This window comes from Puma concolor, chromosome A1 (genome assembly GCF_028749965.1).
Source record: "Puma concolor isolate L17-30 chromosome A1, mPumCon1.1.hap2, whole genome shotgun sequence".
In the NCBI taxonomy this organism is placed as follows: domain Eukaryota; kingdom Metazoa; phylum Chordata; class Mammalia; order Carnivora; family Felidae; genus Puma; species Puma concolor.
The window spans coordinates 19526136-19549564 of NC_141667.1; the positions used below are offsets into that span (position 1 = coordinate 19526136).

Here is a 23429-nt window from a genome sequence, read left to right on the forward strand (position 1 = left end):
TTATTTCAGGCCATGGAGGAGACAGGATATTTTTGTGGCACTGATCACACAATATAGAATATTTGGTTGTGCAAGAGGTTGTTCTATATTTCACACATTATTTTGATTTTACACTGGGGTCCTCTTAGACTTGTCACATGTATTCATGAAATATTCATAGCTGACACAAAGTCTATAATTACATACATGTACATATATATGTATGTATATATATATATACATATATATATATATATACCATCCTTTATACAGATATATGTATCTAATAACATTGTATTATTGACACTAAAGAAATGACAGGTATCTTATTTGACTTAATTCTAGCAATGCATTTATAAGCATTAATATAATGATAACATTTTCTCATAGACCGATATGGAGTATATGAATACAGAATTTTAGAAGTGGATATGCTGCATTGAAAGAAAAAAAATGATGCATATACAGTATGCATATATTCTACATGAAGTATTAGGTACATACAGGCAAGAAAGCTTTGAAACATGTGTATAGAACTTAATGAAAAAGAAAAAAAAATGAAGTATTATATCCTTTTTGTCGTCTGTGTTTAAATAAGTTCTGGTAATTGTAGAGAAGTGTAGAGCTAATTGAGATAAACTTTATATAGACATTTACTCATATTAAAATAATTTATAATATTACACAATAATTCTCCTAGTCAGTTAAAGAGTGGTTATTGAGACAATATATATAGATGTTTCCTCAATTTTGATTACTCCTATCACACCATCTACTGGTAGCTTTTGAGAATGCTATTCATCTCTTGAAAAATCAATTCACTCTTTCTGAAATATATTAAACTGTTTTTATTCACAAAACACACTTCAAAATCTGCTCTTTATTTACTTAATCATTAACTCCCCCAAGAATATCTCTAAAATTATGTTGTTGTCTCTGATCTTTAAATACTAGTAGCTGTGGCGATTGCAGTGTGCATTGAAAAGGTAATAGTTGAAATCAACCTCTCTCCATTCAGGAATCATGCAGGTAAACTTAATGATGCTAAACTTAATGATTAATTAATTTGATTAATTAATTGATTTGAAATATTTTTTAATGAAAACTGTGCTATGAGCACACACACATACATACACACACATATAGTGTGTGATACTATATGTTCTCACAGATATTATAGTTGTTTATTTTAACCTGTTTTTCATTCTCTCTCTGTGTTTCTCTCTCTTAATAATTGAATCAGGATCAGGTAGCTATGTGGGAGAATGAAAATCTTAATTTGTTAATGAGTGTATTTGTCTGCTCAACCTGCCATAACAAAATATCATAGCCTGGGTGACTGAAACACACAACTGATTTTCTCACAGTTGTGGAGACTAGAAGTCCAAGATCAAGGTACCAGCAGGGTTGGTTTCTAGAGACCTTTCTTTCTGGTTTGCAGACCTCCTTCTCACTGTATCCACACACGGCCTTTCCTCTTTGCATGTACACTCCTGTTGTCTCTTCCTCTTCCTATAAAGAAACCAGTTCCTTGGGAATAGGGCCCACCATTATGTCATCATATAACCTTAATTGCCTCCTTTTTTATTTTTTTAAATTTTTTTTTCAACGTTTATTTATTTTTGGGACAGAGAGAGACAGAGCATGAACGGGGGAGGGGCAGAGAGAGAGGGAGACACAGAATTGGAAACAGGCTCCAGGCTCTGAGCCATCAGCCCAGAGCCGGACGCGGGGCTCGAACTCACGGACCGCGAGATCGTGACCTGGCTGAAGTCGGACGCTTAACCGACTGCGCCACCCAGGCGCCCCAAACCTTAATTGCCTCCTTAAAGGCCCTGTCTCCAAATACAGTCATGTTGGGCTTTAGGGCTTCACAATAAGAATTTTGGGGGAATACACTTCAGCCCATAACAGTGGGGGCATGAATTGACACAACTTAAAAACAAAAACAAAAAGTTTTGTAATTTGTGCCATTTACTTGAAAACTTTTATATCTTTATCCACTTACTCAGCAAAGTTTGATTTAATAAGGCGTGTGAAACACTGAGTATCTTTTGCTCACAAATACGTTCATCTGTGAAAAATTGACATGACTGGAGCCATTTTGTTTTGTTTTTTGTTTTTTTTTTTTAATTTTTTTTTTTTTTTAACGTTTATTTATTTTTGAGACAGGGAGAGACAGCATGAATCGGGGAGGGTCAGAGAGAGAGGGAGACACAGAATGTGAAACAGGCTCCAGGCTCTGAGCTGTCAGCACAGAGCCCAATGCGGGGCTGGAACTCACAGACCGTGAGATCACGACCTGAGCCGAAGTCAGACGCTTAACCGACTGAGCCACCCAGGTGCCCCGAGCCATTTTGAAATAGAGCCAGAAGAGCCACTGAAGAAAAACTGCCTGATCCATCTTTGAACTGGGCCACAAACTTTGGGTTGGGTAATACGGCAATTGTGTTAAGCAATTGCTTGAGAAGTCAGTGGGAGAATGGTCTTCCTGATATCAAGATTGATGGTTGTGGACTTTCTGAGGGTAGACTCAGTACTCAATCAATGTATAATCCAGAATAGCTTATCCTGTTAACACCATAGAAAAATAAGTATTTCCTGGAATAAATAAGAGTACTATCTTCAGCAAGAGGTCCAATATGCCCAGAGCTTACCCAGAAGCTCAAGCACAGAGTGGATCTGTACTTTGGGTCACATGGGACCCATCTGTGGTAACTATTGGTGCTGGGTACACTGAGAGGCTCTGACATAAAGAGAATATGTGAATAGTTACTGGGAAGAACCTGATATATTGCATTAATGTATCCTTGACTTGTGGGAAAACAAGATACGGATTAGACTGAAGAAAGATGAAAAATGTATGTATTGTCATTTAGGTCTGTTACCCAAAAAAAAAATATTTTTTAATCATGCATTCATTGATTATATTTTAAAGCTTTTAAAATAATGTTTTGGTAAAGTTTTTTATGATAAAAATATTGCTGTAGTGTAGAATCAACATTTACAGAACTCTGACCATAATGACACTTGCCATAACTGAGCATTTGCCCCTGTGAATAGGAATGTAGGTAATCGTGTTCTTATTACTTTGCCATTGCTTCCTGTCTCCACCAAAATAAACAAGATTTATCTAATAATAAATATACCTCAATTTTAACATGGGATTTTTGCATGTTACCTTTGCTATGAACTGAATTGTATCCCCCCAAAGTGTATATGTTGAAGCCCTAACAACCCAGGTGACTTTATTGGAGATAAGGTGTGTAAGGAGATGATCAAGGTTAAGTGAGATCATAAGGGGGAGCCCTGATCTGGTAAATTGGGAGCTCTTATAAGAAAAAGGAGAGATACCAGAGCACTTTCTGCCATGTGAAGACATGGCTAGATGGAGGCTATCAAAACCAGGAAGAGTACCTCACCAGAACCGCACCATGCTGGCACCGTGATCTCAGGCTTCTCACCTCCAGAACTGTGAGAAAACAAATTTCTGTTGTTTAAGCCACTCAGTCTGTCGTATTTTGTTATGGCAGCCTGAGTTGACTAATACAACCTTATCACTTCATAAATATCTCATAGCTCTTTATAATACACACACACAACATGCACACACACAGAAACACATATATACACTTGTACATAATGGAAAATGTTAGTATTCTAGGAGGTATTTTACTCAAAGAAAATATGTGTTTCAAGCTCCAAGGACTCTCAAGAAACCTAAAAATATCACTAATTTTCTTGTACATTTTGAAATCTTTCAGTGGTAATTTATGGTAATTACTGCAGCTTTATCAGAAGTTGACACAAAAGGTTATGCCATTGTGACACTGTCACATTGTCAAAGCTCTGCATTTGCCTCCCATGGTTCTGGAATTGCTTTGTCTCCTGAACCATGTGAGTCCCATGACTGAAGCCGACATTTTCAGGCCAAGATTGATCTTAATCAATGCACTTGGGATAACCCTGAGATGAACCTAATTCTCACCATGTGAAGAATGGACATGGATTTTGATGGGAGACACTCTGTCTGTTGTTTCCACTTATACCTCTTCCTCAGCCTTCATGGCTGAACTCTTCTCTTGGTTGTTTGTTTTCTTACTTGGTAATGGGTTTTGTTTCTGGTCCTTTATCATCCCTTGTTTGTATTATTTTATGATTGACTAGTCCTTTTTCTGATTTAATTCCAAGTTTACTACACCTGAATTTTCAAAGGCTCTCATTGGCCCCTAGCATATTTAGTCACCTACATATTTAGATTAAAACATCTCTCTATTCCAGGATTCGATACCTAATTTCTAAAGTCTAAGTTTAAAACCTGTAAAATTGTGCTGTTTGGCTTAATACTCTTGACCGCAGTATTATAACAAAATTAAACCTAAACATACCCTTGGAGAATAACCTCCTCAATGGAGTCATTTTACATTTACACAAGAAGGGTATTAGTTTCCTATCGTTGCTGTAACAAATTACCTACCAAAAATTTAGTGGCTTATAATAATAATACAAATTTATTATGTTACTGTTCTGTAGACCAAGATAAATCTCACTGGGCTTTCGTCAAGTGTCAGCTGGTCTGCTTCCTTCTGGAGCCTCTAGGAGAGAATCCACTTTTAGCCTTGTCCAGCTTCTAGAGGTGGCTTGCATTTCCTGATTGTTTTGCTTTGTGTGATTGTGATGCATTACAAGGGCATCATATCAACCTCTGCCTCTGTCACCCTGTCTTCTCTCTAACTTGAACTCCACTGTCTCCCTCTTACAAGGATCCTTGTGATTACATTGACCTGCCAAAATAGAAACAAGTCCAGGGGTAGGTAAGGAGAAACTTGCTTTGAAATATTATTGCAATAGGGAGAAAGCTCTGAACTCAAAATCTGTGTTATCAGAAAATAGGCAAAACAAGATTTTTCTTTTGTAGTGAGGAGCAAACAAGCAGGATGAACCCTATGTAGGGAAGTGAGATAAAAGGGTAGCCTGACTGGATAGTAGATCAGAGGATGTTTTACCCTGAGGCCAGACTGTTTAGGCTGGGGGCCTCTAAGGAGGGATTGTGTGCTGGCTCAGGCTGAGGGTAGCCAAATTTCAGGACCTGGGGCAGGAGAGAATCTCCACTGAAGTTTGGTAAAAAGCATTTGTTGTAATTGATGAGTAAAGACAAAACAGTTTAATTAATCATTTATGAGGTAAATAATGGAAATACAGAAGGTGTGTCTGGTCCTAGTGTAGGTAAACAAGGACGATGTTGGGGTATGGGAGTGGGGGTGGAGGGGATTTGGGGGTGGGCATCTATGAGTCTTAGTTAAGTCACATAGGGAAAAGTGATTCTTTTGGAGTAGCCGTTTACCAGAACACAGAAGGGTGGAGGGTTTCTTTAACCACCACTCTTCTCAAGGATCACAGGTAAAGTTCAGGATCATCAGAGTCCACCTGGATAAGCCAGGATAACCTTCTCACTTCAAGATGAATTAATCTCAAATTAAGAATACAAATACGGGATTTAACTTAATCATTCCTGCAAATACAGGGTTGAGGCCATTATTTATTCTACCACAAGTGGTTCGTGGAGAATCTTGGACAGATATTTGGGTTTCTTATTTCTAAACAGCCATTTCCTGTCATAAGCTTTAGAAGAACTGGTGCTGTCGCAGGTGCCTGCCTGTGCCCATGTTGCCCCAGATACCAGGGGTATCTCCCAAAGCAGTTTCTGATGAGGGAGCAAGGGGAAAGCTGAGGGCAAAATACATCACCCCCACACACTCCAATGGAATATGTATGATATTCCTCGGACATTCCTGGCTACCCAAGAACAAAGGAAAGAGGTTTAAGTGCTTGCCATGGTAATGTGGGAAACTAAAGCAAATGAAAAATTAAATTCCCTTACTGCCTACAGCCCATTGACAAGTCCTTGTAACTGGTAGTGTGACTTCCCTCTAGGGGCTCGCACAGCTGTCTCGATGATGACACTTTGCTAGGGGCAAAAGAGATCCTTAGTTTAGCATATCCCAACCTGGAGGATTCTATAGTCTACTTCCTTTATCTCAACTGCTCCAAGATATATGCGGTCAATCATGCTCCAAGCTTATGGCCCCCTGATATACATCTGAAGGATCTCATGACTGAGGTTTTATTAAATGGTAATAAATGGTGTTTCCCTGGCAACAGATAGCCCCTTTTCTGCCCATGGGTTCTGTCTCCATGCTATAATAAAATAACCTTTTTTGCACCAAAGATGTCTTCAAGAATTCTTTCTTGGTCGTTGGTTCCAGACCACCCCACCATTACCCCAAAACTTCATCAGTTTCTCCTCAAGCAAGAAAACTGGTAAAGTTTTAAGCTAATGGTTCACACATATTAATGAAGAGGCTTGTCCAATGGTGGATTCAGCTTAGAATTGGGGCAAAAGTCACCTTAAGGTTCAGGTCTCAGTTGATCAAGGCCATGAGGGCTGGCAAGAGTCAGCATCAACAATCACTGGCTCCACCTGGCCTGGAATTTGAATGCTCAAAGGGGTTTAAATCCTGCAAGGATAACTCAAGGATGTGCATCAAGTCAATCTTTACTTTTGAATCAGTATTGGAAGTTTTATCACTGATTTATTGCCCCTGATATGATTAGGCTATCTCCTGGCCTGATCATGGATGTTTATTCTTACATTCTTTTGTTCCCTTAAAATCATTAACGACTGAGGTCTATTCTTCTGCAATTTCAACATAACCTAATAAATTCTACAAGAAGTGTGCTTTGGGAAAGTAATGCTGGTAAGGCATAAACTACCAGATGGCCAGGGTCTAAAATGACTTTGCTTATTTCAAAAAACCTATGCCTTGTCTTTCTTTTTCTGTGATTTCCTAATTCTTTCTGATCACACCTATGCGGTCCAAGAAACAATCTCTTCAGTTTCAAAAAATTCATGATTTTTTCATCTGTTCTGAGTTTTTGCCTTCAATGCTGTCTCTGACATCAAACCCTAACCCACATTTTATGGTCATCACATGTACTGCCACTATTGATAGCTTTAAAAGTTCAGATGCTTGGTGTAGCCATTAACTGTCTATCAAGCCTTGATAAGACAAACATGTTTTCCTAGCCTTCCTTGCTCCATTGCCATTCTTGCCCTACAATAATATAAACTTTTCCTATTGATGTGAGGGATGGCATGTACTTTCTGCCATTTTGGTTTGTGTGCAGATGGGTATAGGCTTCCTATCAAATTAGCTCTTCCCTATACAAAACACATGCATACTTTTTTAGACTAACTTCTCTGGTGGTAACTATCCTTACCATAATCATTTTTCCATTTTAACTCTAATCCCATTATCTAGGACATTATACTTCTTTGATGGCATTCTAAATATTCAATATTTACCAGTTTCTAACAATAATCACAAAATAATATTATAGTCAGTTTAATGTGTTTTCATATAGAGCTTGTCACCTATATCTCATCTTAGATAGTACTTACAGTAGTGCATATTCTTCTTCATCTCTGGCCATCCATTTTCACTTGGATTCCTACAGTGGACTAATGGATTCCTAATTGGCTATCCAATTTCTGCTCATACATCCCACAAATCAATCATGTACAGAATGACTAGAGAAAAAAAAAACTTGTATCTAAATATCTCTATTTCTATCATATCCTTATCTATTTCCACAATAAATACAATAATATGCAATAAATGCAATATATATTCATTTACATACACATACAAATATCTTCAAACTTAAAGCATGGTAAAGATGTAAAGGTGCTGTGTTATTCTTGGAATGAAGTCCAACATTATAAACCAAACTTGTCATTCTATGTGTTTCTTTTTTAACATTTTTTAAAATGTTTATTTCTGAGGGAGATAGAGCATGCAAGAGTGGGAGGGCAAAGAGAGATGGGTACAGAGGATCCAAAACAGACTCTGTACTGATAGCAGTGAGCCCAATGCAAGGCTTGAACTCATGAGCCATGAGATCATGACCTGAGCTGAAGTAGGACACTTAACCGACTGAGCCACCCAGGCACCCTTGCTATATGCTTGTTAAATGAACTCTTACCAAACTCTCAGTCTAAAATCTGGTAATGACTTACTGTGTAGTACATAATTTGACCTTGCCAATAAGGTCTGATACTTGGCCTCAGCTTTTGCAAGGTAGTTTGGATTACATCTGATAAGAGTGCTTTTGTTTAGGAGGGGGCTGATCACAAGCCTACATTCTTACAGTCAGGGTTGTTCATGCCAGAAGGACTCACAGTGGGACACAAGGTGGAGGCTTTGGGTCATGCAGTATCTATCAACTTGAAGACTGAGATTAACCATATGAGGAAACAATAAATCAATCATGAATACCCAATAGAGCCCTAATGGAAAACTCTGACACTGGGCTCGGGTAAACCTCATTGTTTGGTAATACTCTGTTTGCATTTTTACATACTGATACTCCCAATTTAAGGTGCCCTAACTCTACAGTGAGAGAAAAGACAAAAGACTGCCTGTGTGTCTCTTTCTTTGGCTGACTTTAATTTGAATCCTTTTCCTGTATGTTAAATGTTAACTATGAGAATAATAGCTTTCAGTAAATTCTGAGAGAATTATCAAGGCTGAGGGGGTTTTTTGAAATTCCTCAAATTTGAGTTGGTGTTAGAAGTGAAGACAGTCTTGTGGAGGACTGTGTGCCCTCAAACTCTGCAGTTTGGGTAACTGGACATTTGGCCTGAGAAGTGGAATTGGCTAAAATGACCCTGATTCATGGAAGGATGTGGTTTATGAAAAAAGATGAAATGGTGGGGAATGACAAACCCGTGATTCTTGGATGGCCATGGGGGAGAAGGGTCACCATTTTATGGAATTGCAGCTGTATTGCAATTAGTTACTGGAGGTGAAAGGTACCAAGTAAATTTAGGAATCATATGTCTAACTTCTGAGGCGTTGATGCATAAGGAAATGCAAATGATGAGAAACAACTAACAAATGTAATCCCTAGTTATTATTATCTCTAATAGTTACAATGAAAATAAGACAGAGTGTTGGGACTGATCCTGATGGCGGGTCATTCTTGGATCTTAGGCATTCACAGTATCAGCCTCTGGCGTCAGGGCCACTACCAAAGGGAAAAATTGAACTAAAATAACATATAGTGAAGAAAACTAGAATAATTTTCAAAAGAATGGGGAAAAAAAGGTTCTAGAGTTTCATCACAACGAGATGAAGATTTTTAAACATTTATTAAGAAATAAGATACAGTGGATGCTGATATGATTTTAATATAGTACTCTGGGAAGCTGGATGGACTGATGGTGCCCCAACATTGATGGATACTAAATAAATCTGCTTAGTAATCTTAGTTTGAAGAAATTTAGAAAGCCATAGTCAAAGGGACAATGACAAACTCAATGCCCAAATGCTGGGACACTGGTCCAGTAATCTAATCAAGATAAGTGTTGAGAGGTAAGCCTGGGTCCTTTGGCCTGAGGCCTAGCTGTGGACCCTAGGTCATACACATGAGTGGGTAAATAAATGGTCAGGGAGATAAAGAAGTTTGGGGATTCCTTGAAACGGGAGCCTCATGCATTACGGTTCCAAAATCTGTTGGTGGACTTCCAATGAGAGAGACAGTTAGGAGAATACAAGAATATAAGTGTTGATGGGATTAAGGTGAAAGTTTAAATGGAAATTTATGTATTTGAACAGATTCTAGGAAGTGTGTGTGTGTGTATGTGTGTTGTTTCTTTTTAACTCCTTTACCTGAATGTATTATGGGGATAGACTTAGTATTCTAAAACCGAATCCATGAAAACCTACTCTTCCCCCAATATTAATCGGACATACTAAATGAAAACCCATGAGTGCCTGAACTCTCACAGGTTGTTAACTTGCTAAACAATACCCTTGCTAAACAATACTGTGCAGATTGGACCTTATGGCAAAAGCTTGTGAGTGCCATCCAACAACAGCACTGAGGTTTGAACTGGAATTTCCCATTTGGGCAACATTTACCAGGTTGCTGTTAGAAATAATTAAAACTGTCTCTGTGGCTGAGGGACATAAAATAATCTTTAAACCTATAAAACCTATACTTTCTTGGGTGATGTCAAAGAAATTCTAATGGAGAAGACAGTGCCTGTAAGTGTTCCATAATGAAATGGAAATGGTTTATGCCAGAACATGCTACCAGGGAAATAACAAGAAGATCTGCACAAGCAGATAACCTCTTTTCCCCCATTGGTGACTTGGAACCTCCTGAGGAGGTGTTAGATGCTATGGTCATACCATGGTCGCTTGGGCCACTTGAGCAATGCTCTTTGTTCACCAGTAAAAAGTTTCTTGGCCTATGGATGGCAGTTCCCAGGTGAATGGAGAGCATCCTGTTCAGAAGCCTGTCATTTTGATTAGAGAAACTAAAAACAAATCAGTTCAATGGGATAAATTAGATGCTGTTTGCCCTTATGTTTGGGTTTTACTAACTCAAGTGTGGTGGCCAGTGGATTAGTCAGATGGTCAGGCAGAAGGGCAACAGAAAATTGCATAGCACAGGGATGTCCATACGGGATACTGCCCTGTGGGAACCATTATGGATATTGAAGTAATACATTAAAGTAGGACCTGCTAATGTTTGTCAGAATAATACCCTCCCACAGCCCTGATTCTGCAGGGAGGGGACAGTGAAATCTCTATTTTGGATTCCTTCTGAACTCTCTCCTATGTGTCTTTTCCTTTGGATGATTTTTAATCTGTGTCCTTTCCCTGTAATAAACTGTAACTATGAGAGAAAGAGCCTTCTGTGAATTCTGAGTCCTTCTGGCAAATGGTTGAATTTAACTGTGGTTTGAGGAACCTCCTGAATTTGCCGTTACTATCAGAAGTAAGAGCTGTCTCATGGAGCACTATGTGCCCTCCAACTTTGTAGTTGGGCTGAAACTCCTCATGCTTATTTCAGAGTTCTCAGCATTTTTTTTCTTTTTAATTTTATTTTTTTCAATCCATCTGTATTACAGCTTAATTTCATACAGTAAAACTCTACTGAACCTTTATGAACTTTCCACAATGTAAACAGATTGAAATCTCAAATTTATTAAAATGACAAACATCTTTCTGTGAATTTATGGCGCCTAGACTTCAAAAAATGTAAATGTAATATGTATCAGTTTGTAAGTTAATTTTGTTATCATATCTATTCATTTGCATGTAGATATCTAAGAAAAAAATTAGTCCTATAGCTAAAAATATACTTTTATTTTTTGATATGTGTAGATATGTGTAGATATGTGTAGATTTTCCTTCCTTCCTTCCTTCCTTCCTTCCTTCCTTCCTTCCTTCCTTCCTTCCTTCCTTCCATATGTGTAGATATGTTTTGATATGTGTAGATATGTGTAGATTTTCCTTCCTTCCTCCCTTCCTTCCTCCTTTCCTTCCTCCCTCCTTCCTCCCTCCGTCCCGCTGTTTCCTTTCTTTTCTTTTCTTTTCTTTTCTTTTCTTTTCTTTTCTTTTCTTTTCTTTCTTTCTTTCTTTCTTTCTTTCTTTCTTTCTTTCTTTCTTTCTTTCTTTCTTTCTTTCTTTCTTTCTTTCTTTCTTTCTTTCTTTCTTTCTTTCTTCTTTCTCCCTTCCTCCCCTTCCTTCCTTCCTTCCTTCCTTCCTTCCTTCCTTGCTTCCTTCATTCCTTTGCTCATAATATCCAAATGGCACAGATAGTCTTCATCTTCTGTGGGTTTTTATTTATTTGAGACATTTTGAGATTTTTAACCTGATTAGGATATTTACACTTGTTATTTCCATAACCACTAGAACAACATTCATATTAAATATTTTTTATTGCTAAATAATTTGCAAAGCATCTTTTATTTGTTGAGTTTGTATTTTATAACCAAACAGTCTCGAATTTGTGTTCTTGCTTAGTGTCTTACTAAACTTGAGTTCTTGGCCAGCCTTTAGTTTTTCTCATGTGGATTTTTAAGACAACTGAAGCAGTATCTTCCCAAACAAATTGTTGTTTCTGTAATTATTACTGTTATACTTAGTGGAAACTCCATTACTCTGTTACAAGACAGTTTGCCAAATGCTTGCTTCTGTATATTATACAACAATCTCGCACCTTCATGCCCCCTCCACCATCTTGGGTCTTGATTCAGAGTTTTGCAGCATTACTTATGCTCTGAATTGATGTGAGGGGGTTAAGCTCCAGTCTCTCTAACCTTCAGGGTTCTAGAATTTAGGTATGTCTTCAGTAAACAGAAATGTGGTCAGAAGCATAGTTCTGACAGATATACATTGTCCCCTGTTTGTTACAGCTCAGGTGGTTTACCATCCAATCCCATATACATTATACTAATGACATGGGCTCTTTTTTTGATATTTACTGACTCTGGCCATAGCCTCATTCCTCCTTATAATCTTATTCCTGCTTTTTGTTCCCCTCACCTGTTTTAACCCCCTTTCTCTCACAGCCTGCTGCTTACCTCCTGTTTTACCACTAGATGGTACTCATATTTTTGGTATCTTTCAAATACACAACTTTGTTGTTATGGTAAGGAGAATTTAAATAACTCAGAAATATGAAGAACTCTAAATATCAAGTCTAAATTATAATTTTAGAGGCTTTTATTATCTTTTGTTATAACAATATACATTTCATGTTAAATTCAAATGCTGTATACAGATTCTTTTTTTGCCTGAATTCCCTGTAATATATTTTTCAGCATATATTTAGGAATGTGAAAATAAATATAAGAATGACAATGATTTATTTTACATTAAATATATATGCATAATTATGGTTCTTCCAAATTCTAATACTTTGGGGCTTTTGTAGCCCTTATTTCCCTGCATTTCTTCTCAATTTGGTGTACACATTTTGTCTTTTTGTTTATCTGGTACTTAATCCTCCCATGGAACTATTTACTTTTATTTGGAGAATAAATTTGAATGTTGTCTTATATACATTACAACTTTTTTTTATCTTAGTGTAACTGGATACTATTCTAAATATTGTACATTTCTTAAACAGTTTATCACTGCATCAATCAAATGACACAAGAACTGTTTCAGTTCTCATTTTACATATGAAGAAATTCAGAATTAAAGAAGTTAAGTAACTTCCTCATAGCCACACAGCTAGCTATTACTAGAGCTTGGAAGATGTCACCTCTAAATCCTACAATCTTAATTGTTATGTAATATCTTCTAACCCAATAGCAATGCTTTTGTTATTACAAAGTATTCTGCTCTTTGGAACCAATGGAAAAAAAAAGTAACTGGGGCTTACATATGTATTTAAATAAAGAAAATAAAATTTCTAGCTTTGTGGTCTTTGTAGAAAGAATGAAAATTAATGCATATACTCTTGATGGGATCACAAGTTGAATATTAAGCATCAGTGGCAAATTAAGAGGTTTTATTATCATAACCATAGCATAAGAATTTAGTTTTCACCTCATTATTTCTCTACTGCTCTTTAACATTAATCTAGTGTTTCCTTTTCAACTTTTTTCTATGTAGCTGAAAGAGAAATAAATTATATACAGGAACTTGTTTAAAGCAAGAACCAAGGGGCGCCTGGGTGGCGCAGTCGGTTAAGCGTCCGACTTCAGCCAGGTCACGATCTCGCGGTCCGTGAGTTCGAGCCCCGCGTCGGGCTCTGGGCTGATGGCTCGGAGCCTGGAGCCTGTTTCCGATTCTGTGTCTCCCTCTCTCTCTGCCTCTCCCCCGTTCATGCTCTTTCTCTGTCCCAAATAAATAAATAAATAAATAAATAAATAAATAAATAAATAAATAAACGTTGAAAAAAAATAAAGCAAGAACCAAAAAACTGACTGTATCCATAGCCTATTTGTTTTTCTAAACGTTTTAAAATGTTTATGTATTTTTGAGAGAGAGGCACACACAGAATGCAAGCGGGGAAGAAACACAGAGAGAGAGGGAGACATGGAATCTTAAGCAGGCTCTAGACTCTGAGCTGTCAGCATAGAGGATGATGTGGGGCTGGAACCCACGAAGGTCATGAAGGCTGGAACCCAGCAGGTCAGATCATGACCTGAGATGGTCTGATGCTCTACCACTGAGCCACCCAGGCACCTCTCCATAGCCTATTTCTAAGCAGGAAGTTGGTTATAAAGGTTGTATTTGAGAGATTACATAAATATTTCCGTATTGTATGACTTCAATTTGCTTATGGACTCTAAAAGGGAGAAATTATGCTTAACGATTTGATTTACTAAAACATGTTTCTTTATTTCAAGTTTAGTAGTGGTTAGTTTTTGCTGGTGGAGGTTGGAATTCAAAAGTCAATGGCATTTGCCTTAGAAGATTACCTTGTAGTCTTTTTGTGTAGGCGATATAGTCCTAGGATGAAGAAGGAATAAGAAAGGGCCAACCTCATCAGTACATAGAAGAGAGATAGGTTTAATTTCAGGTCATCGTAGTACAGAGGAGTGAGGAAATGAGACACAGAGAATAATAAGGAGAATGAGAAGAAAAGAAAGGAACAGGACAAATAGGAAAAAAAAGCATAGAAAGAATGATGTGTTCAGTGAAAAATTGGGAAATTGAAAGCTTTGGGAAGAGATGATTGATGAAAACTTTCAAGGTCCATAAAATAATAAAGACATATTAATATAATTTTAAAGTAACTTTCAGTGTGGTACTTTGGTGTAAAGCTTCTTAATTCACACTTTCTCACCCTAAAGACATTCATTAAAGTCTGCTTCACACAGGTTTGGTTGACATCTTACAGAATAAGAGTCAAGATTTGGACAACTAGGCACAACTTCAACTACAAATAGAACAGGAAGTGAGCTCCAGAACACAGATAACAAACAGAGAGGAAACAATATGTCAGAGTTAGAATTGTTTAGGGTTAAAAATATAACTGTGTCCTAAAAATCTCTTAAGGTAAAGAAGGGGTTTCCAACTTAAATGGAATAGGACAAAAGGTATTTATTCCAGGAGTTGGCCACTTTCAAACACAGGTGATATTTTGGGGGCAGACATTCTAAATATCTATATATTTCAATTCTGATTCTGTAGTTGCACTATTATAATTTTTGTCAATTATGTTACTATAACTGAGTGTATCTCCGTTTCACCTATTAAAATGTCTGCCAAAATCTTATTAGAGGGCAGTTGAAGAAGTATATATAAGATGGGCAATCACACTATTGTGTGTAAGGGCAATACACACAAAGTAAATTTTACTAGTGTAAGATTGAAAAAAAAAAAATATCACCAGTGCATCTAATTTGAAGCTCTATGTAAGTGAAACACAATGACAGTGAATAATTGTAAGAAAAAAACATGTTGCAAAAAAAATCTATCATTATACCATTAAAAAAAACATGGATAAATGGATAAACTTGGATTTAAAAAACATAGATAAACACAAATATCTTTGCTTTTCCCCCCACACATTCAGAGAGTTCTATCCATATACCCCTCTCCAGACTTCCTTGTCATTAATTCATGACCTCAATTCATGATTCAGTATATATTGGCCGTTCTTCCTTCCAAGCAAAACAAGCATCCAGCTATGCTTCTCTAAGCTCTGCTTCCCAGGAAGATTCCCCTTCATTACTGCCTTCAGGGGTGTCCCAGAAAGGGCCTGTATTGATGCAGCTGCAGCTCATACAGAACTACTGTAAACCAGGCCAGAGCTTTCTCTGCCTTTGTCAAAGGGAACTCCCCCTGAGGCCACAGTTGAAGGCTCCGAGAAAGAAGGTAGTGGAGCCAGAGTGGCAATTATGGGCATTTGGGTTACTTCTTCATGTAATTTACTTGTGCCTTCAGGTCCTGCTCAGGCTGATATTGTATATACCACTTCCGTTTGATGATGGAGTACTGCTGTGCATGCCCAACATAAGTCTGTGTGAGCCAGATAACACCTAGCTCATGACTGGCAGCTTAGGTTGCATGGTAACTTGTTGTCTCAGGATTAATCAATTATTCAGTCTCTGTTCAGGCCTGTTTCTCTAAAGTAGAGTAGTTATTCACAGAAGATAGCAGGGCTTTGCTTTTAAACCTGGAGGGATTGCACTGTAATTCGCCTACAGGGGGCTGCCGCCAGCTCCAAACAGCATTCCTATCAGCCCCTGACATCTCAAGCACCATTGGATCTGGCTGGATGGTGTGGTCAAAGCAGTAGAGCAGCTTACACAGCAGTCTGGACTTGTTGTAGAGCCTTCTTTTGTTTTGGGTCTCATGCCAGATTAGCAGCTCCTGGGTCACTCAATAAATGGACTAGAGTTAACATACCCAAATAAGGACTATGTCGTCTCTAAAATCCAAAGAAACCCATTAGGTATTGTGCCTCTTTTTTGGTTGTAGAAGGGCCCAGGTGCACCTACTTATTCTTAGCCTTGGAAGGGTCATCTCAACAAGCCCCACACCTTGGGCATTTGGAAATTTCACTGACTAGAAGGCCCCGAATTTTTGATGGAGTCACTTTCCACCTTTTAACACACCTATATTCAATCAATAAGTCTAGAGTAGTTACCACTTCTTGCTTACCAAGTCTCATAAGGATAATGTCATCAGTGTAATGGATTAATGTGATATCTTGCTGGAGGGAAAGGTGATCAAGATCCCTGCTAGTTAAATTATGACTTAGTGTTGGAGAGTTGATATATGCCCGAGGTGGGGTAATTAGGATATATTGCTGAAAGCAAACTAATTCAGATGCTCCTTATCAACAGGCATGTAGAAAAAAAGCATTTGCCAGCTCAGTGGCTGCATACTTTCCATCAGGGAGTATGTTAATTTGCTCAAGCAAAGAAATCATATTTGGTAACATAGCTATAATTAGAGTCACCACTTCGTTATGCTTGTGATAATCTACTGTCAGTCTCCAAGATCCATCTGTTCTCTGTGCAAAAAAAAAAAAAAAAAAAAAAAAAGATAAGTTGAATGGAGATGTGGTGGGGATCACCTACAGAGAAGAGCAATCACAGAGCAATTAATTTCTCACAGTAATGTTGAGTGTTGCATCTTCTGCAACCTCCCAGGGTAGGTAAGTGGTTCTTAAATGATAAATTCTCTGTAACTTTCCAATCCCCCTAAGCCTTTGAGTCTTTTCCTGTACCATAAACCAAAGCAGGTCTGGAATTTCAAGTACACTTAATGTGGGTCACCTTTTCATCTACGTTTTAGCCAGCCAAGCAAACAATCTGTTAGAGCACTTTCTAACTCCCCAAGTTGCAATATTAAATGCAGAGACCCCTGCCTAGTGGGTCCATATCCATGATTTTGTCCTGACACAATTTTGTGGGTTTTTTTCATCATTATCCCACACCCTTAAAATGTATTACCACACATATTCCCCAGATTTCTGTCTGCATAAATTAGACAAGTCAAGCAGCTCTTTTCGAGTGTAGCATACTTCCTTATGGGTCACATTTTGTACCTCACCTTTAGGACCCTCCTGAGACTTGAGTCTAGTCATAGGTCAAGAACTTAAAAGGGGTTGTGGAAGTGGGCTGCAGTGTGTTGCAGGACAACTTCCTCAGGGTAGGCTGTTACACTGTCCTCAGAAAATGCAGGGTTAGTCTCCTCAGACATGGATGGAAAGGCTGCTGGTCCTGGCAAGGAAGACTCATCAGAATTTAGAAGCTCAGCGAGTCCAGCTTCATTTAGGTCTTTCCACACATCCATATTCCAACTTTCAATATCCAGTCCCTTCCCAATCAATGCTATCACTTTAACAGTAGACACCCTGTGATGCTAAGGTTTCAATTTGCATTGTTATTCAGCCAGTGACAGAATAAGATTTGGGGTTCAGTTTTAATAATCTCTTTTTAATGTCTTTTTATTTAAATTTTAGTTAGTTACATTTTGCACATATGGTGCAATATTGGTTTCAGGAGTAGAATTCAGTGATTCATCAGTTACATAAGACACCCAATGCTCATCACAAGTGCCCTCCTTAGTAACCATCACCCACTTATCCTATCCCCCACCCACTTCTCTCCATCAACCCTCAGTTTGTTCTCTATCATTGAGTCTCTTGTGGTTTCTTTTTCTCCTCTTTATACCTCCCTTCTCATATGTTCATCTATTTTCTTTCTTAAATTCCATATATGGGCGACATCATATGTACTTGTCTTTCTCTGACTGACTTATTTTGCTTAGCATATTACATTCTAGCTTCCTTCACATATTGAAAATGGCAAAATTTCATTCTTTATGATGGCTTAGTAATATTCCATTATATATATATGTATATATATATATATATATACATATATATAAAATACCAATATATAGTGTATATAAGTGGCATATATATATATATATATATATATATATATATATATATATAATTTGTTCTTTAGCCATTCATCAGTCCATAGACAATGGGGCTCTCTCCATAGCTTGGCTATTTTTGATAATGCTGCTATAAACATTGGGGTGCATGTACCCCTTTGAATCTGTATTTTTGTATCCTTTGTATCTTTTGGCTAAATACCTAGCAGTGCAATTACTGGATCATAAGGTAGTTCCATTTATAGTTTTTTGAGGAAACTTCATGCTGTCCTCCAGAGTGGCTGCATCAGTTTGCATTCCTACCAACAGTCTAAGAGGGTTCCCCTTTCTCCACATCCTTGCCAGCACCTGTTATTTCTTGGGTTGTTAATTTTTAGCCTTTCTGACAAGTGTCAGGTGGTATCTCATCATGGTTTTGTTTTATATTTCCCTTATGATGAGTAATGTTGAGCATCTTTTTTATTTTATTTTATTTATTTATTTTGAGAGGGAGAGAGAGAGAGAGAGAGAGAGAGAGAGAGAGAGAGAGAGAGCAAGCATGAACCAGGAAGGGGCAGAGAGGAGGAAAGAATCCCAAGCAGGCTCAACACTGTTAGTGCAGAGCCCCAAGAAGGACTCAAACTCATGACCTGAGCTGAATCAAGAGTTGGAGGCTCAACTGATTGAACCACCCAGGCACCCCAAGCATCTTTTAATATGTCTGTTGGCCATCTGGATGTCTTCTATGAAAAAGTGTTGATTCCTGTCTTCTGCCCATTTCTTAACTTGGTTATTTGTTTTTGGGGTGTTGTCAAATTTGGTAAGTTCTTTATAGATTTTAGATCCTAACCCTTTATCGTATGTCATTTTCAAATATCTTCTCTAATTCTGTAGGTTGCCTTGTAGTATTATTGATTGTTTCTTTTGCAATGCAGAAGCTTTTTACCTTGATGAAGTCCCAATAGTTAATTTCTGCTTTTGCCATGTGACTATAGGAGATAAGTATCTTTTTCAGGGCAGACATAGAAACTCTCAGGCCATTTATGTAGCCCTTCATCTGGAAATTCAAATCCCTGAGCTCATTCTTTGCTTTCTCTACTTTGTGCAGAGACATTAGGAGCAACCAGTTTATCTTATTTTATTCATTGGTTTCATTAAAATATTCAAAGGTATCATATACCTGGATTATAAAATCCTTGCTTTATAAGTGCCTTATTATGAGTATCCAGTGTTAATAATTTGTGTATCTCTATAGCCACATCACAAGATGGACTACAGGTGCTCTCTTTCTTCCTGAAAATAGAGTTGTTAGGATCTGAAATCTAATCAGAATAGAAAGCCAGTTTTAGAAATTGCAAAACCATTTCCAAAACTTTTTCTTAAGATTCTATTCCTCACTACCAGTAACATATCTGTTTTAATCAGGGTTCTCCAAAGAAACAGAAACAACAGGATGTGTGTGTCTGTGTGTTTGTGTGTGTGCGTGTGTGTAAACAGAAAGAGATATTTATTTTGGTAAATGGGCTCACATGATTATAGAGCCTTCCAAGTTCAAAATATGAAGAGTGGGGAAGCAAGCTGGAGAAGATTTGATGTTGCAGTTCAAGTTCAAAGGTAATCAGACATGTTGCAGCTCATGTCTGATCAGTTCAAGTTCGAAGATCATCTTCTGGAAGCATCTCTTTGCACCTGGGGAAGTCAGTCTTATTCTTTGTTCAGACCCTTAAGTGATTGGATGAAATCTAACACTATGGAAGGCAATCTGCTTTACTCAAAGTCCATTGATTTAAATTTAATCTCATCCAAAACACCTTTGCAGAAACATCCAAAATAATGTTTGACCAAATATTTAGGTATCACCCAGAGAAGCTGACACATAAAATTAACCATCCTCCTGTACACAGTTGCAGTGTAATTGTGTATTTGCCGTTATATACCAAATGCCTTTTTATTTCAATAGGTTTTACTAATTCTAGCACTTTTTCAGGGAAAAACACATTTTAATTAGTATTTAAATTCATCTTTCATTCTTTTTTTCATTTCTCAATGAAGTAGTGAAATGAGCATATATGTCCTCTTTTCATATAAATGCCCTTATTGCACATATTAATCAGCTTCTCCTGTGGTGATGAATAATCCCTAATCTCAGTGGCTTACAAAAACAAATTTTTATTTCTTCCTCTGGTTCTGCCTCTGTTGGGCTCAGCTGGACTTCACAAGCTTTTCATTCTAGGATTCAGGGTGAAGAAATATCTCCTCTATGGATATGATATTGCTATTGGAGAGAACTCGAGAGCCGCAAGCATAAGGTGATGAATCTTAAAGCCTCTACTTGGACTGAGCACACTGTTCTTCTTCACAGAGTCTATTGATCAAAGCCATTCATGTGGGCAAGACCAGAGCTGGTGCAGTGAGAATGCACATTGTCTCTAGTCTCCTAGAACGTACCAAAGAGTCACATAGCAAAAGGCAAGGAGGTATAATACCATTACTGATAAGTAATTAAGAATTGTGAATTGTCGTCATCATCATCATCATCATCATCATCATCATCTAGGAGACTGTTTCTAAAGAAATGCAGTGTTCGCACATGAGTAACATTTTAATAGGTAGGGAGCAAAACTTTTCCAACCCAACCTGGTTCCTCGGCTAAAAAAATATTTTTTACATTAATTCATATTGGAAACATAAACATGATTAACATGGCAAACTTTCAAAACACCCCAAAATGATTTTATGTGGAGGAGGATTATGGAAATCTGAAGAAAAGGCATGTAATGGTAAAAACTTAGTAGTAATACTTCTGTTTGTTATGTATTTGTTTTGTTTCAGGCTCTTCTACATGCTTAATTGGCATGATATTATTTAATTGTCATAAAATTCATAGGAAGTGATTACTTTCATCATCCCCATTTTAAGATGAGAAAAGTGAGGCAATAAAATTTAACCCAATTACCTATGAATGAGAAGTAAATAGCAGAATCAGAATTCAACTTTAAGCATGTAAGAGCCACAGTATCACACTGTTATAGCTATAATAAAGAACAGTTATAAATACCACCTTATTTTAGTATAATAAATGCACTGTATACTTTTTCATTAAAATGCCTAATAAAAGTTTATAACATATATATTTAATATTTACATTGTTTCTTCTTAAAAGTATATGAAAATATAGATGCATATGTTCTCAAAATAACTTTTTCTGAGGATCTTTGAAAGCATTTACACAATTTGGAAAGATGTGCTTCACATGAAGATACATGGTTGAAGTGATGGATTCCACATTCACAGATTTAAAGTGAGGCAATAGATAATTTGACTTAATCAGAATCCACAGGAGTTATTTTTTAAGATATTCCTATCGTTCATGTCATCAGTTTCTGTCAGACATTCATGCTCTGAATTTCTCTGTCATGTGTATACATTAAGAGACAAAGCATCAGTTGTATACGTGTTTTCAAGCAGACTATCTTCAGAAAGTTAACTTTTAGCATGTGTGCTAATGATACAATGTTTTTTAAAGCACTAGTTTTCAAAAAAAAAAGCTCACAGCTATATTTAATTATAGAAATCAAATTAAGAATCTTATGTGACAACATATGCTGCATGAATCTAAATCTGCTAAATTGTATAGAACATGCAACTTGAGTCATATATTGCTGGCAGTGGGAATATAATGGCCTAAGTATTTTTTAGTTAGAATAAGAAAATACTAAGAGACTTGGGATGTTTAAAAGTACACATAGATTTGAATTATGAATATATCTAAGCCCATAAACCCTTTATTATAACCTATTGGGATAATTACAAGAAACCTCTTATTTGACATGCTTAGCATATCTGTTGACACACCTGGATCCTCACAACAAACAAACAGGTGTATTTGCAATAGTTACTCAGTTCCCTACTAGGCAGTACACAAGCAAAAAATTTAAAAGCCCATAAAATAGGGGCGCCTGGGTGGCGCAGTCGGTTAAGCGTCCGACTTCAGCCAGGTCACGATCTCACGGTCCGTGAGTTCGAGCCCCGCGTCAGGCTCTGGGCTGATGGCTCAGAGCCTGGAGCCTGTTTCCGATTCTGTGTCTCCCTCTCTCTCTGCCCCTCCCCCGTTCATGCTCTGTCTCTCTCTGTCCCAAAAATAAATAAAAACGTTAAAAGTGTGGACCTTTAAAAGCCCATAAAATAGACATAAACGTATATTTAGAGATTAGAAGTGACTTACATGATGTCCCAAAGTGATGGTAGTGATGGGTACAGAAAATGGGTATGTTGAATACGCAGATTATGTGTGATAGTACCTGTGTATAATACAAAGAAGAATGTTTACTTAATTTTGAACGCTTCTAAAAATACTTTTGATGATAAGGTTAATTTTAGTGTATACGCATACATGTTACAATTACTATCGTACAATTTAAATGGGTTTAGGAAATTGCATGAACTCCATAAAACACTGATCACATATGCATCTGTTCAAAATTATGCATCATGGTACCACTCCTATAAAGGAAGAAAAAAATAGTGGGTTTATTTGACTGACTGCCAAACATTGTATACAAAGGCAGCATTTGAGGGAAAACTTGCTTTATTGTTATGGAAGTGAAGTAAGTGTCTGGAGAAAGAGTGCAAATGGAAATTATAAAAGCATGAAAGTTTCTTTTATATAATACAGAAGCCAATTTCCTGTTCATTTACTTTCCAGGATTCAGCATTACTTGTCCAGACTCAGTGATGACTCTTTTGAGTTTAAATCCTCACCGTCCTTGCTGGCAGAGAAGCAGGACACAAGAGGATTCTAGAATAACAGTTGGGAATTTGAAAAGGCAAAACACTATGCCTCTGACACTTGCATTTCTGCATATATCTTGGCCTTTAGTGCTGTTAATATGACGATATATATATACATATCATAATATCATATATATAGTGGGAAGAAAAGATATATAAGATCTACCCTCTACAATTTCTAAGTGTAAAGTTTGCCAACTATAAACACTGTTTTACAGCAGATCTCTAGAAGTATAACTGAAACACTAGACCCTTTGAACAGCAACTCCCCATTTCCCTCTTGCCCCAGCTCCTGGCAACCATCATTCTACTTTCTGCTTCTGTGAAATGGACCATTTTAGACATCTAATATAAGTGAGTACCCAGATATTGCTAATATTTACTCCATCTCTGAAAATTTATCTACTGGAAGCAAGACCTGAAATTTGTAACCTAATGCTTATG

The 23429-nt window shown here is 37.3% G+C and overlaps 1 long non-coding RNA gene across 1 annotated transcript in view; it reads right to left on the bottom strand.

Moving 5' to 3' along the window:
* Positions 1 to 22495, bottom strand: part of LOC147584043 (uncharacterized) — a 176489-nt gene extending 153994 nt beyond the window's left edge. Inside the window, exon 1 of the long non-coding RNA XR_015255110.1 lies at positions 22420 to 22495. This is a non-coding gene — a long non-coding RNA (uncharacterized LOC147584043). The remainder of the gene's footprint in view (positions 1 to 22419) is intronic.
* Positions 22496 to 23429: the final 934 nt, after the last annotated feature.